Source organism: Malania oleifera, chromosome 4 (genome assembly GCF_029873635.1).
Source record: "Malania oleifera isolate guangnan ecotype guangnan chromosome 4, ASM2987363v1, whole genome shotgun sequence".
Taxonomy (NCBI): domain Eukaryota; kingdom Viridiplantae; phylum Streptophyta; class Magnoliopsida; order Santalales; family Ximeniaceae; genus Malania; species Malania oleifera.
The window spans coordinates 13,262,773-13,276,921 of NC_080420.1; the positions used below are offsets into that span (position 1 = coordinate 13,262,773).

The 14,149-nt window shown below is 33.3% G+C and overlaps 1 pseudogene; it reads right to left on the reverse strand.

Annotated features, from left to right (window-relative positions):
* Positions 1-9,056: 9,056 nt before the first annotated feature.
* On the reverse strand, positions 9,057-13,821 carry LOC131153691 (G-type lectin S-receptor-like serine/threonine-protein kinase At1g11410; annotated as a pseudogene).
* Positions 13,822-14,149: the final 328 nt, after the last annotated feature.

Consider the following 14,149-nt stretch of genomic DNA (forward strand, 5'->3'; position numbering starts at 1 on the left):
GTACTAGTCATATTGTTATGTAGTTGGCTCGTTATCATTAGCATTATTATTATATTAATTATATTAGTATTAGTATTGTATTTATTTATATAGCATTATTGGGAAGATTATTATATAATTAGCATGTTACTATTATTGGTTATATCATTGTTAATTTATTAAGTATTACTATTAGATGAATTGTGTTAGTATAAATGTTATATTATTCATACATTATTGGTAGTATTAAGTGCATTGTTTATGTATAAATACAAGCATAATGTTTATTATTGTTAAAATATTATTATTATTATCATCATTATTATAATTAGCATGTTATTGATATTTTTAGGATTTGATTGCCTCTATATAGATTGTTTATTAAGTTTAGGGTTACGAGTGTTTCCATATTATTATCACATTTTAACTTTAGGATTTGTTATGTTTCCAAATTATTAGTACATATTTTTTTTAGGATTTTTGATTTATTTCCATTTTATTGCACGTTGAATTTTTTAGGGTTTGATTATTTCCATATCATTGTATATTTATTTTTAGGTTTGTCTAAATGTCATAATTTCGTCTTATTTGTTTACATGTTTATTTATATTTAACTTTTAGGGTTTGATTTATTGTCATGTTTCCTTTATTATTAATATCAGGGTTTTGTTAGTGTTATGTCAAAGTTTTGATTATCTATAATTAGGGTTTTTGCCTGTATTTGTTAGGATATATTATTATCGTATTGTATAGTTATTAAAATTATGATATATGTGTATTATTAGTCTAGTAGTTTTATTATGGTATAATATTAATATTTACGTGTTATGATATATATATATATATATATATATATAAATATTAAAGTGGTATTATAATATTGTATTGGTATTTATGGGTTATTAATATTATGAGATATATATGTGTTATTATTATAGTAGTATTATTATTACAGATAATGTATTATCATTGTAATATATTAGGGCTATTATTATCACATATTTTTGCAATTTTCAACTATATCCTATGCTTATATTTTATATTGAGATATCCATTATTTCTAATATTTTGGTATTATTTTAGTAAGTATTTTTGTGTGGGTAAATCCCTATAATTTTATTGCCGGGGGTATGAGCCTTTGGGCATCACGTACCTTAAGCTCTGAGGGAATATATATGTATATATTATATTTATTTATTTTTTATATGTATTTATAAATTCATAAAAATGAGTAATTTAAAGACTTATTAGATTAACTTAGGGATAATTTCAAATTAATTAGGTACCGTTCGTAAGAACGGGCGCGTAGGGGGTGCTCGTACCTTCCCCTCGCGTAACCGAACTCCCGAGCCTAACTCTGGTAACATAGACCCATTCTACCCCTAACGGGGTAGTAATCACGTGTTCTAACCACACTAAAGGTTAGTGGCGACTCCGACATTCCATGATTTTTCCTGAAAATATTAAAATTAATTTTTATTTCGCCGCCTGGGGCACATGCGCTCCCAGGACGTCGCGACAATACTCTTGAATCAAAAATCAATCAACCAAGTTAAATAAACTTTCTCAAGTAATGATCTCTTCAAAAACAATTTTTATACAAATATGCACACTCAAGATCAAAACTTTTCTAATGATAGTCAAGAACACGCAATGAGATGAGATGAGAAGTTCGTAAGAATAATAACTTGAAATATCAAACCTTAATACTAGATTGAAGTATAGTTGAATGAATGAATGCCCTTTGATTTTCAGAATAGATTTGCCCAAAGACAATGGAAGTAGAATGGAGTGCAAACAATCAGCTCAAGTTTCTCTACGATCTTGCAATACGATGTATTCTTCTCTTGTTGTGTGTTTTTCTTGTGTTCTAGGGTCTAGATATTCAGAATATATAGTATATCACCCTTAGGATTGATCTCAGCCATTGGATCAATAAAATAGCTTGCAAGTTTTTTTGATAAAAATCTGAATTTTAAGTTTCCCGCAGGTTCAGGCAATCGAAGTATGGGTCAGGTTCCTAAAGTGGCAACTTCAGGCGCCTGGGGTTCCAGGGTCAGGCGACTGAGGTACCTCTGCCAGGTTCTGTTTTCCCATTTAATTGTTCAAGCTACCGAAGAAATTTCTTCAGGCGCCTGAGGTTGAGTTCAGGCTACCGAAGTCCCCTTTTTCTCAATTATTCATTTCTAGTTTAAAATTTTGCTTTGCTTCTTTGCTTGGGTCTTTTATAAAACAAGTTTTTCATGATTTTAAAAACATTTCTACTCGACGTCTCGACTCACTCGTTCCATGTATGCACGAGCCGCAACACCCATGGATGATGATGTTGTTGGGGTGATGTATCCACTTCCAAGACCTTTCACCCAACCCCCCACTCATTCTCCAAGCACTTGGGAAGTTATCTAGAAATCTGTCATTTGCTGACTCCCCTCTGAAACAGGTGCATCCCTCAGCTCGACCATCCGTGCCTAATTTTAGTCATGAAAATGATAAAAATGAATAAGTAAGAATACAACTTCAATGTTTTGAATCATGTAATAAACTAAATATTTTCTTTCACTTACATGTTTGCCCTGCGCACCCTCGCACCACTCCCCCGATCGCTGTTGGTGTGCTCTTTGATAAAGATACGGCAGCGGCTCGCGCCAGTCTCGGGATCACGCTAGATTATCATATAAAACATAATTAGTTTTAAGTTATGTAATGGTCAGATAGTTTTATATATAGTAATTACCTGTAATGACCCGAAAAATAATAGTTTTTAAATTATAAAGAGGAAGGGAAATGGAAACAAAATTAGAAGGTGGCAGTAGGGAATTCGTCGCAAAGCGTTCGTCGATGACATTGCACTTTAGAGATAATAATATGGAATTCTTACATAGGGTCTTGTCGACAAACATAGGGAATTCGTCGACGAGTGCACAAGGGGACCTCGTCGACGAGAAGATACCGAGAAGGGTTTTTGGACAGTCTGAAATTCATCGACGAGGGGGGGAGGGGAAGTTCGTCCACGAAATTATTAAAGGACTTGTTGACAAGGTGACGTGTCTCGTTGACAAATTTGGCTCTATAAATAGTGAAAACCCAATTTTTTTTATGAAAAATCAGCGCAGGAAACTCCTCTCTCTCTAAAATGTCTTCCACCCCTTCTCTCTTCGATTCCAGACTATTTTATACCGGATCGACAATCTGAAGCCACCACGACGCTCCTGGCGAAGTTCTCTGCAACTTTGCTAGACCTGATTGTTGGTGGAGTTGGTCTGGATTTCGTTCCAATCTCAGGGTAAGGCATTTTATTCGCTATTTACCTTTCCCTCAATCATAAGAAATGTTGTAGGTAAGAAAATACTGATGTTTTGTTCTGGGGGATATTATTTTCAGGATGTTGAGTTAGGAACCCTGCGGGTATCGGTCTAGAGTACAGTAGGGGCTTTTAAGAGATAATGCAAGGGAAATATGCAATGCTAGGAGATTTACTTAGGTTATCAAGAATTTTATATATGTATGCATGTATACCAGATATTATACAGGATATGAATTTTTAAAGCATGTGTGGCCTGAGTATATGATTTTGATATGGAGTTTTATGTAGTTTTTCAATATTTTAAGTTATACAGATATAGTTAGATAATTGCAGATTTTATACAGACAGAATTTGTATACATATACAGTTTATTTCAGATGATTACATAGACAATTATATATATATATATATATATATATCAGTATACAGATATTTATTCAGAATAGTATATGCAATGTATATAGAAAGTTATGTTTTCCTAAATGCCATAACACTTAAATTATACAGAAAGGAAGTGCAGACAGATTACACAGTTATAGCATCAAGATGCTACATATATTACAGTATTTACAGTACAACAATATAGTGTTATGGTTATTTTGGAAATATAATGAAAACAGTATAAAGAGTACATTATGTACATATATAGTATCAGATCCCCATGGAAAGATTACAGATAGATACAGTACTATTGACTCTACGAGTCCAATCCTGTTTTGATAATGACGAATCACTTGGTATTTGATATGTGCATTGAGTTTGTGAACAAGACTTATAGTAAGCATGCACGCAAAGATAACGAGTCATGGAAGCCATAAAGTAAAGTTGATACATTTTGAAAAGCACCATGGAACTCAAAGAGTACGAGAATCAAGATGCAAGCGGCAAAGTTCAAGAATATCTTGAGAATGGGTACTTAGAACTCATGTACTTATATTTTCGTATGATTTAATTTGAGGCTCAACATAACTTAGAATGATTTTAGGATTCATGCATTTCATCTACATCATGCAGATGGTGGAAATGGAAAACCAGGAATTGAAAGACACGGTGTCCACCATTGTAGTGGAGAACTAGGAATTGAAATAGACGATGTCCACCGTTGTAGTGGAGAACCAACAATTGAAAGACACGGTGTCCACCTTTCAAGCCCAGCTGCAAGCCATGATGAATAGGCAAGCGCAGTTCGAGCAAATGATGCACCAATCTCGATCAGATGATGCAGGTGGCTCTTCTCATTAGAAGGTATGTAAAACGTAATTTGATTCTCAGCTGTTTTATTTTGATACTGAGTTGTTCTTTTCCTGGGCATATTTCTTTTTCTTGGCATTTCTACTTCTGTTATCTAGAATTTCTGGCATATCAGAGCTGCAGTACTGCTGCTGCTTTTGCTTCTTTTTTTTTTTTCCCTTAATTTGGTTTTCTGCTGCTTACTTCTGCTTTTGTGTTGTGGAACTTATGGCAAAAACATCACATATTATTTCTTCAAAAAATAAGAAAATTTCTTCAAAAAATATATTCACCATAAGTTGAATATATACATAACTTAAAGGGAGCATCATCTTCATAATTATTTAAATTAAATGCTCTCATCATCTCATAACATTCATGTACATATGCCTAGATGAATAAGAATACTACACCGAACTCAATACTATCTACTGTTCTCTACTATTTATATTCTTTAATGGATAGATTATAAATTGTGATTTTTTGATTACTACCTGATTGCATGCTAATCTAAAATGCCTCCTGCATGGCAGATGTATTTGATGTGTATTGCATGCTGGTAGTGGATATAGGTTCTCATGTGTCTTGAACTGAATTATAAATGACTTATTTGAACCTATCAGGTACAGGTTTTATGAAAAAATGTCCAATTTACAGACGGCATGTTGTCAAAATTTCGGTAAAATTTTCCCAAAAAAAAAAAAAAAAATCATGTACAAAGATAATTATGATAAAATAAATGTTAAAATATTTTTGAAAGGATGAGTGAAAGTTAGGTATCATAAGAAAGGAGACAATGTAGGCTTAGTTCATTTAAAGAAGCATTCATTTTTATATTTTTGGTCCGGTAAGCCTAAACCAGTCATTGCCGAGCCTAAATCATTGAAAATCTTAAAAACACTTGGCTAAGGATTTGAAAATTAGAAAAGATGACCAACAGTGAGCATCAACTTGCAGTAAGCATCCAATTCTTAACAAGTAGCTAGGAATCCAATTACAAAAACTTTAAAGAAAAGGACAACATCAACTCATTGCACTAGCTAGCTGCAGCTTGCATGGCTAGAAAACACAAGTTGGAGGGAACAAATGAAAGTAGGGATTAGGTGATGAAGTCTCTTAGGTAGGTTTGAAAATTCCCTATCTACTTCTTTAAAACCATCCTATTGTCACATGTCTCTCCTATACACATGTGCACGCGCACACACACACAACATTGTTTATTCATGAGGGGATACCTATTGCATGGAAAACTATCCTATTCAAGTTACCATATGGTCCCTTTGTTAAATGATGTCAATAAATTGAACCAAAAGAAATTTCTTTCTATTTTTATGTCTAACTATAATAAGTATGACTCTTTAAATGGGATTATAAATCATTTTTCGATCACTGTTTCACCTTGGCGAAGGATTTCTTTGACTCGTATCTCAAAAAGTGATATATAAGTTTGGGATATTTCCTTTCATTACTTTGGTAGCCTTAAAAAAAGTATATATGGTACTCATGACTTAACATAGTACTGGTGCAAAAGTGTTGTTTGACATGTTCACAAAAAAATACCAATTAAATAATTTTGTTAAAAAGTGACTATTTTTAAATTGATTTTGCAAAGCAAAGAATCATAGGATATTTCCTCTCATTAAAGATACTATTTGCTACTAGTTAAAAATAGTGCTTATGGTACTTATGACTTAAATTAGTGCTTGTACAAGGAATGTTATTTAGCATGTTCCCAAAGAAAGTACTTATTAAAAAATTTTACCCAAAAAGAATAATTTTTAAGTGGATTTTGAGAAGTAAAGTAACATTACTTTTTGTGACCTAAAAGCAAATACTCTTCATGCGCAATAGAAATTTAGTAATATTATTATTAAAATAAATAATTATATATCATTTTGTAATGAATTATATTAGTATTAATGAGAAAATAATAATGCTGAATTATATTAGCTAACTAAAATTGTTTATTTATTATATGCTTTGTGATATATTATTGTTAAATAACATACTATAATGATGAATTATCGTAATTCGATAATGGTAATTAAAACTATTAATTAAATTAATAATACTATAATTAGCATTGAAATTATAATCATATTATTGTATTATGTATTGTAATGCATTATTGTTAATTAGAAGATATAATGGTGGATTATATTAATTAGAAAATAATTAATTAAAATATTTAATTCGACAGTAATATTATTATTAACATAAATTAATGATCATATGCTATTTTATTATGTATTGTAATATGTTTTTGTTTATAAGAAAATAATAATATTGAATCATATTAATAAACAACGTTTATCTTTAGAAAATCAAGTAGTACTAGCGAGTTTCAACAATTTTGTAGCTAACACTTACTTTTAGCACTCATAAAATATAACACTTTCTTTAGTCCCATATTTTTCTTAGATCGTTCCAAGCAATCCCTAGGAGTGAAAGATCATATGCATGTTGTGCTCCATCTTCCTCCATACTCAAACTACTAAACCCAACTCATACATGTTTAAGTTTCTTAAGGAGAATAGAAACACATTGCATAGTGTCGACTCGACCTTTAGAAGCATATATATACAAGACAACTATGAAGTGTCAGTCTATCTACGAATATTCATATACTTATCATTGAGAATATTTAAATGATATGTGGTAAAATGCATTCAAATATCTTTAACATGGTCACCTTTAGTATACCCAATTTCTATCAAGCATTGTCATGTTTGCCTCAATGCTTCTATTCATGTGACTCAAGATTGTTAACCCTTATGAGACAAACACAACATGGACAATTTCTTTTTTTCTCCATAATTATCAATATACAATTTATAATCTTGTGATTGAGAGTATTTAAATTAAGTACCAAAAGAAATAAGTCTCATGTTCTACTTTACCAAGTTATCTTCTCAACTTAGATTTTGTGCTTATATTCATATAATAGAGATAATATTAGTGTAACACAAAATTAACTTTCAAGTGTGCAACTCAATGAAAATATGTGAACTCAGTGTTTAACTTTATATACTGATATTATTTTTTTCATTATTGATATTAATACCGTACAAATTGTGTAATATGCATGATTATGAAATCTTTGCGAATTTGTTATATCATATAATTATTTTTCCTGATTATACTGAGCGCCAGCTCTCTATTTGTATACTAATTTTTTTTTTATGACTCTTAATTTGTAAGGGTCACGACTGTCATAACATCAGCATGATATTATGCATGCATGCACTACAGTTATCAGATGCAACTTTCTGATTATTTCTTTGTAATTTTTATTGTTATTTGAAAAAATTAATTTTTTGTATTTTAATTTGAATTTGTACTAATATTTGTATTTGCATTTTGAATATTTTGAAAATTTTTTTATTATCTGAGCATATGTTATTTCTTTATTTTAATTGAATTTGTATTTAATTCAAAATTTTAAATGATTTACGAATTTTGTAGTAATTATGATTTCAGGTTATGTATGTGAAAATGTAATTACAGATTTTTACCAGAATTGATGATTAAAAAAAATTAGTATTAAAGGTTTTTTTAATTTTTTTAATTATTAGTAAATAATTCAAATTCGTCACTAATAGTAGTGTATTAGTGACGAATTTGAATCATTCACTAATACTTTATTATTAGTGACGAATTTGAATCTTTCACTAATACCCTACTATTAGTGACGAATTTATAATCCATCACTAATAGTACAGTATTAGTGATGAATTTGAGCTAAGCCGATGTAGAATTTATAGTGACGGTATTAGAGTTTTAATAACGGTTATAATCCATCACAATACTCCATTATAAGTGACGAAGTTAGAATTCTTCACTAATTAGAATTCTTTACTAATACCCTGATTTTTTGTAGTAATCTTTGGTAACTCTTTACAGCTATTGAGTTAGGTAGAAGGTGTTGGTTGAAGATGAAGAAAAGGGAGAGGTAGGGGTTGTTGGAATAGTGAGATGATGGAGGAGCAGGATTTAGCTCTCTCCTTTCCTCTGGTGTCTAAATGTGTCCCTTTTTCCTAGCATGTTGAGAGTTTATATAGTCTAGGGGAATGGGATGAGGACATAGGAAGGTGGGGTTTAACCAAAGGGCAATAATGTGGTGGGGTTATACCATAACCGGAAGCTTTAGGTTTCAAGGGGGTGGTGAAATTACATAGGTAGTGAAAAAAATTTAGTTCAATGTTTATTTCAAATTGATACTCAACCAATTTTACCACAACCAAATAAACTTAGAAAATAAAAATAAATACATAGCAAATGAGTAAGCATGTGTCACGTATACTTTCTTTAGAATATTGAGTTGATTGAAAAACGACACGGGAAATGGCATACATATTTTCTTTTGGATAAAATCAATCTGCCTATTGTGGACCATAGCTATCTTTTGAGTAATATATTATTAATCATAAATATATATTTTAAAACATAAAAGAGATTGGTAGTACATATAATTTTGGGGGTACAAACTAACCATAATCATAATTTCTTTGATATAAGTAACTTTTAGATAGACAAGGATATTCTATCGGGGACCAATCATTGTAATTGTCATCTCATTTTTGGAACATGTACTCGATGTGGGTCCCATAGGATTTGAGTTTGAGTCCTTATTAGTTTGTTTGACAACAAATGCTGGTTGTTTTGGAGAAGGAAGAGCTACTTCATTGCTTAACATGAAAACAATTGTTGACATGGTTGGCCTGTCCACAACATTACCTTGAACACATAAGAGCCCAACTTGGATACACCTCAAAACTTCAAGCACTTGCCAAGAATTGCCCATTGAAAAATCAACTATCTCTAAAGCTCTGTCTTCACTCCACAAGTCCCACGTCTGAAAAGTTACAACATTTCTTTGAAAAAATGTAAAGAAAACTTTAGCAATATGAAATGCTAAAATGTACATCTATGATGCACTCACATGTTTTATTAAATTTGAGAGTGGATCATCATTGTAAGAAGTAAGATTCTTATTGCCACTAATGATCTCTAATAGTAAAACTCCAAAGCTAAAGACGTCTGATTTCATTGAGAAGAGACCATCTAGTGCATATTCGGGCGACATATAACCATTGCCCATTATGATAGAATTCAAATTAAAATGCTTTTCAAAGATTACTCGTTTAATTTAATATACTTTGTTATATTCAAAGCGTAACCTGAATAGGTTGATCAAACTTACAATGTCCCGACTACCCTATTTGTATTTGCTTGAGTTTGGTTTGTCCAAATATTCTCGCCGACCCAAAATCTTAAATTTTGGGGTTCATCTCTCCATCAAGAAGTATATTACTAGCTTTCAAATCCCTATGAATAATTCTTAACCTTGAGTCCTGATGAAGGTAAAGAATGCCTCGAGCAATTCCAATGATAATTTCGTAGCGCTTTTTCCATTCCAATAGTGCCTTCCTATTATGATCTGTCATGAAATTGAACACTTACATATCAATTGGAGTTTCTTTATAAGAGAGGAACAACAAATGTTAAAGGAGTCATACCGAAAATGAAAGAGTCCAAGCTTTTATTAGGCATATATTCATAAATTAGCATTGTATCTTCTCCATCAATGCAACAACCTAAAACTTTAACCAAATTTCTTTGTTGAAGTCTAGAAATCAACAAGACTTCATTTTTGAATTCTTCAACCCCTTGGCCTGAGCATTTTGAGAGCCTTTTCACAGCTATTTCTTGTCCATTGGATAGGTGACCCTACAAAGGCAAGTTAAACTTCCATAAATGCATAAATATTGGCAAAAAGTTTAATCTTTGTAGCTATTTTTTTCGATTCATATATCATGCTTTTACTTAATAGCAATAACATACTCTTTACATAGTAATCTTGATAACTAAAATCCACTTTCTCAACAAAATAGAAGGGAGATGAATATAACAATATTGCAATCCAAATGAAAAAAAAAAACGCATTTACCTTGTAAACTTCGCCAAAACCACATTCCCCAAATTTGTCTGAGAAGTTGTTTGTTGCAAATTTTATATCCTTTAAATTAAAAAATGGCAAGTCGACATTCCTTTCTCCCCCATCATGTCCATCTTCTTCCAGATAGTCCTTGTGTGTTGTGGCCAAGTTGAGCAATAACATTTTTCTATGACTCTTTTTTCCCCAATGGCCTAGTTAAGAGAAACAAATCCAAAAAGACATAATATCAACCATTACTCTAATATAAATTTTTGTTGTTTCTACTTTTTGATCCAAAGTGGAAGGGTAGATAATCACTTTTTTAACAAGGGATTTACCCTAAAGAACAACACAAAATTAAAAAGAAAGGAAGAAAGAAAGAAAGAAAGTTCCCTCCTCAACCTACAAATTAATCAACAAAGTTTAGTTTAACCAATTGTGCAGAATACTAAAAACAAAAAGAAAAAAATATAAAACCTCCAAAAGATACCCAAGATAAGAAACATTATTATATTATTTGATGCTATTAATATTTCGTATCCTCTTTGTGTTGAAAATTTTTATATGTATGTGTGGGTGATCTTTCATGATCACATAGTGTGAGCACCTATATGTAAATAATTAATTAATATTAAGCTATGCTTTAACTTATTAATGAATATATAACGGTAAATTAACCAAAGTCAATTGTCTTATTTTTTGGTATGTAAGACACAATGACCAAAGTCATGTATCTATAATGATTAATGAAAAATATCCTAAACAAGACACGTTAAAATAATGGAAATGTGGCAGGTAAAGTCATGAATCTCCTTAAGTAATGCATCATTAAGGAATTCATCATATTTAATCAATGTAAATTCATCTTAGAGGAGGGGAAAGGTCACATGCATGTATTTATGATTCTTTGATTGATTTAGTCACTTATGGATTTCTATATAAAGGGTTCTTGGTCCCTCTCAACACTCAATAATCAAGTTTGGTAGAATCCCCATCACTAAACCAAACATAAAATGGTGTAAGAGGAGAGAAGATCAAGTAGTTTGCTACGTAATAGAGATTTGATCAATAAAAATATAATGAAAGAAGATCTAATTGCATCGAAATTGGGTTGTCTCGAAGGAAATATGGAAAGATATATTTGAATTATTATCCTTATCTTTACATGATCATGGTTCATAAAATAAGTTAAAGATCCTTTTTATATACATTTTCTAACACTTTGTATATGTTTCAATCATAAAAATTAATATAAATTAACTACGCTTGTTATATGTATTAAACAATAAGAAAGTGTTTTGCAAAATAAAATCTATTGTAAGTAAATACCTCTAATCTTTGGATGTCTCTTGCACAAGTAAAAGATAACCAAGAGAAGCCCTACCAAAACAATAGGCCCAGTCACAATCACCAATGTCCTCTTAGTACCCTTAATGCCATTAGAGCTCTTTCTTGTCTTTGCTGTTATAAATAAAAAAAAATGTCAATTAATAACAAATCATAATTAAAAAGCCATCTTATTTTTGCAATAAAAATCATAAAATTTTGTAAAGTAAATAGTAAGTCCAACAATACTGTCCTACCCAATTCATTTGAGTCGACTCGAATGTACAAATCTTGACCGTCACTTGCGTACAACTTGGTGTCAACTAAATCGCCATGCCACGTGAGGCACCCACTCCCTCCTTCCATGATATCTGCACTTGTGTACGCTACGCACGTGCAATTCCTCAAGCACTCCTCCTCACACGCTTCTCCGTTCAAATTCATGTTCACACGTGCCACTGATGTGTCAGGCACCTTCACCCGTTCAAACTTCACGAATCCCTCTCCGTTCCCACATCGAGTTAGCCCGCTTCCTCTTGCAACCCTTCGAACCATCCCTCAAGTACCAGTCCTGCAGTGACTTGGGCTCAAACCCGGGAAGGCACTTGCACTCGCCAAAGAAATTTCTATTCGGGTCACAATAACTATACGCACCGCACCGTCCATAGTTGTCACATGGATCAATTGGCGCAGAATAAAACTCGAACCATCTCCGGTCGGTCTCATGCCACGTAAACCATCGGATGTACCCAGATTCATCCAATACATTCTCAATAAGATGGATGGGTTTAGGATGCCGTCCATCGCATATATTTCATCACGATCCTCAACAATAGTAACGTTCAGGAAGATTTGTGCGCCCATCTCCGGTGCGCCGCTAAATCTGACTCCGTTCCACGGCCCGAGCCGCCACAACCGGGTAGAATCCTTGCAAATGAAGAACTGGGGTTTTCCTGTGGGATCTATTCTGAAAGTGTAAGACCCTAATCCCGGGTCATCTGGGGACCTCCAGGACGTCAAGAACCGGTTAAGACCGGTTTTCCTGTCCAGCCCCAATTTCATGAGCGGCATCATGGTTTGCGTGGGATAATCGAAGCCCTGCCATACAGTTTCTTGCGTCGATTGTCGAATCAGAACCAAGTTTCCCGTGTCTAAGAGTTGGGCTACCACAGAATCGGAGTTATTAGTTAACGGCGCCGAGATATTCGTAGACCAAACTGGGGTGCTGCTGGCGTTGCCCTGGATGATGAGGTTTCCGGCGCCGTTGATGGAGAGGACGCCGGAGGTGTCGTTGAGAGGATCGTCTCTGTTTGCGACCCACACCACGGTTTGTTCGGAGATCTTGTTGTACCACACTCCGACGTACCGGCGGCGAGAATTACGGGGGCTGAAGAAACCCAGAGCAAACGTTTCTCCTTGGGAGACTAAAACGCCGCCGTCCGCCACGGGATGTGCGGAAGTGATGGTGCTGATTGAAGAGCAAAACGGGAGTTGGATGCACAGAAGCAGTGGATACATAAACCCATTTGGAAGATTCATGGTTTATCCGTTGCGAATTTGCGGTGAGCGATGCTTTTAGTAATTTATACATAGTTGGGGAGAAAACATCCGAGAGGGGGAGAGAATTGGAGGAGGAGATTGGTCGGCACTGACAGTCAATGAAAACCAGAAAATGTGAATTAAGTCAAACAGTTTAGCTTATGGGGGAAACTGTGTGGTGCAAGAAATCCCTTGCATATCTTTCACCTGAGCAGCAGCTCATGCAAAACTATGCATTGACTTGAAAGCATTATATCTCTTTATTCTGTGGAGCATTGTTGTATTAACTGCAAGCATTTACGATCGATTTAGTCATGGGGCTCTCTATGTATCTATATATATATATGCTCCCTCCCTCCCTCTATATAGAGAGAGAGAGAGGGAGGGAGGGAGGGAGAAAGCCCCATGAATAAATCGATATATGTATATAATGTGAATTGTATTCGTTAATAAATTATAAGGGTGATGTGTATTGGTTACGGGCAATTGAACATGATTTTCAGTTTTTTAAGCTTTTGAAATTTGATGAGAAAATGAATGGAAAACCCTATGAAGGACCACAACTTTTTTAATTTTTTTTTTTTTCATGGGGCTCTCTATCTATATATATAATATGAAGTCGGGGTTGAAATCTCTCTCTAAATTCGGATGCAGTCACGGCCTATACACACCCGAGTTAGACTTTCGGCCAATCCACTTCCAAGACTCGGCCAGGACACCGTTTGCTGCCAGTATCAATTAGGTTTATCAGCTGAAATTGAACCTCCGATGCTCCAACTGGACTGCTCGTTGCTTTAGCACTACGTCATGCCTATTTATTCACTACTTTGTAA